Raw genomic sequence first — 3,179 nt, 5'->3', positions numbered from 1 at the left:
TTGAAATTCTATTCTGCATGTCCTCCTTTTTGATCAAGATTCTGTTACAGAATTTTTCTTGAAATGTTCAGTAATGGCAACTGCTCATCTCCACTTCTTCTAGTCTCACGGCAAAGGAGGCAGTAATCCAGGGAGACAAAACATTTTATATCTTTTTCCAATTCTTGATTCTTCTTCTTCCTCTATTGCTCCAGGTGAATAGAGAACAACTATGCTCAGATGATTGCTTAGAAGTTTTTAAGCCCCTAGGAACTATGCAACAAGCTAGAAGGTAGAACAAAAACATTAACCATAGAAGTTCCATGAAAACAGGAGCCTCAGCCTTCAAACTGAGGAACTAAATCCCAAGGGATTTTTAGTTGTACATCAGCAGCCTCGGAGTCCTGCTGTGGCGCTGTGGGTTAATGTGCCAGACTGCAAAGCCATTTGAACTGCAAGGTTGGCAGTTCAAGCTCACCAGTTGCTCCTCGGAAAACCTATACAGGGTTGCTATGGGTCGGAACTGATTCAATGGCACTTCACAACAACAACCTCAGCAACCTCGGCAGCTACTTTTATTTTTGGCCATTGTTGTAAATATATCTACCACACAACGTGTGCAAATTCAACTTTTTAGTAGTGTACAACTTATTGCTAGTAATTAAAAGAATTAAATAACATATACACAACCCTGAAAGAAAAAGATTGCCCACCAAGAATCAAATACCTGACAAAGCAGTCCTTCAGACATGACAGCGAAATGAGGACATTTCCTGATAAACAGAAGTTAAAGGAACTTGTAATGATCAGACTAACATTACAAAAAATGCTAAAGTGCATTCTTCGGACTGAGAACCAACAACAGCAGACAACAACCTGAGATTATTATACCTGACACCACCACCCACAACTCAAACCAGATATGGAAGTGTTTAAGGTAAAACAAAGTTACAAGACTGAAAATAGGAACAAGAGATATGACTGTATAAGTAAGTCAACTTCAAAGCAATCTACGTAATTTTTAAATAAAACTGAATAATACAGTGTTTTAAAGCAAAGATGTCCCTTTGTTGACTAATCTAAGCCATGGTCATTTCAACCATCGCATGCATGCCAAAATTGGATAGTGAAAAAGAAAGACAGAAGAAGAATTAATGTGTTCAAACTATGGCGTTGATAAAAAAAATACTGAACTGCCAAAAGAACACACAAATTAGCTGTAGAAGAAATACAACCAGAATGTTCCTTAGAACAAGAATGGCAAAACTTTGACTTGCTTACTTTAGACCCACCATCATGAAAGACCAGTTGCTAAAAAAGGACATCATGTTTGGTAAAGTAGAGGGTCAACAAAAAATGAGGGCTGACACAAAAGTTAAAAATGAACTCAACATGCCAACAACTATGAAGATTGTGTAGGGCTGGGCACCATTTTGTTCTGTTATACATGTGATCAGAGCTGCCTTGACAGCAACTAACAACAAATAAACTGTGATTGTTTTCCCATGCCATTAAGTATTTTCCTACAGCATAAACTCATATTAATGGCCCATAGCATTCAGTTGAATGAATAGACTCTGTATTATTGAACCTATCTCCTGCTTTGGAGAGTGTTAGGAGGTCTCTTCTATTTTATTGTTATATACAGGGCTCTAGTTAGCATTGGTAAACGATAGCCAATGCACATCTTATAGTACTTCATGAGGATAAACACCTAAAAACAATTTGGAAGGTGTTTCGCCCATTTGAGTTGCCTTCATAAATCTTTTAATAATAATGTGTATTGCTGTTTCCCTGCAGCTTGGATAAAACCGACTCTATTCTTTTTTCAATTTTGGTGTTGAAATGGTAAATATCTTGTTTTTCATTTTGTATTTGTTTTCTTAAATCACATGCTTACTAGTATATTCACTGATTTTATGGAAATTACCTTGTGAGAGTCCTTTAGAGTTCCTCCCACTGCTGGTATTTTTAGACTTAGGGACAAACTACTAAACTAATAAGCAAACCCTTTATCTTGATTTTGATTCTGACTCATACAGACACTTAAGGACAGATTAGAATTGTCCCCTAGGGTTTCAAAAACTCATCTTTCCCAAACAGCCTGCTACATCTTTCTCCTATGGATCCACTACTGGTGGGTTCCAATGCTGCCCTTTTAGGTTAGCAGCATTTAACCACTACACCGCCACAACTCTAGCCAAACAGCAGCCCATGCCAAAATCTGTCCAGAAAAGCTGCAGGTGTGAAGTGATAAAATGCCACCTGGCCTCCATTGATCTGTGTCTCCTTGGGTAGTCAGGAAAATGTAGCTGTTGCATTCTTATTTTCATTGGATGGTACTTTGATCCATTCCTGATGTGTTTTGCCTTTAGAAACCCATTAAGGAAGCGCTTCCCACTACTTGTTAGTGAGATGATATATGTCTGTAGAGACCTATGACAGACACAGGACTGCTAATTGCAAGATTGGTGGTTCAAAGCCATTAGTCTTTCATCAGAAACCCTATACAGGTTGCTCTGAGTTGGTTTGAACTTGACAGCACATAACAATATTATGACTCCAGCTGAATTGGAATTCTACAAAGCCTCTTGACTCCCTATAATCAGAGATTGTAACTCTAGAAAACAAAGTAGCCAGGCAACCCAGTGATCAAGTCAAACACATGTGATGCTCTGAGGAAGAAACAAAATGGCAGCTTTTACTGGCTGTCTCACATCTTCAGGATGATTTTGCTGTCAGACCATAATAGCTCTTAGACTTATCAGGATCCGAATTCTCAGAACTGCCTTGTTCATTTTTGTAAAGTTGTAAGTATGTTTTATATACCAAAGAGTCTAAGAGCATACGGTTGTTGTGTGTCATCGAATATATTCCTATTCTTAATGGTCATATAGGATACAACATAATTGTACCATGGGCTTTCCTAGGCTAAAATCTTCATGGGAACAGATTACTGAATCTTATCTCCTGTGGAGAAGTGGTGAGTTTGACCTGCTGACCTTTTGTTAAGTAGCTGAGCACTTAACCCTTGTACCACTAAGGATCCTTATGTAACCATATATACTATTTAAATAATAATATTAAAATTGACATCAATGCAATCACCTGATATGGCACTGGTGGATAAGCACTGGACTAGTAACCAGAAGGTCAACTGTTTAAATCCACCAGTCACTCTTGTTAAGTGCCATCGAGTC

At 38.1% G+C, this 3,179-nt stretch overlaps 1 pseudogene; it reads left to right on the top strand.

Moving 5' to 3' along the window:
• The first annotated feature begins 739 nt into the window (after positions 1-739).
• The window catches only part of LOC102810639, a 9,323-nt pseudogene continuing 6,883 nt past the window's right edge, over positions 740-3,179 (top strand).

Source organism: Chrysochloris asiatica, unplaced genomic scaffold (genome assembly GCF_000296735.1).
Source record: "Chrysochloris asiatica unplaced genomic scaffold, ChrAsi1.0 scaffold00133, whole genome shotgun sequence".
NCBI classification, from domain to species: domain Eukaryota; kingdom Metazoa; phylum Chordata; class Mammalia; order Afrosoricida; family Chrysochloridae; genus Chrysochloris; species Chrysochloris asiatica.
This window is presented reverse-complemented; position numbering and strand designations above follow the sequence as displayed.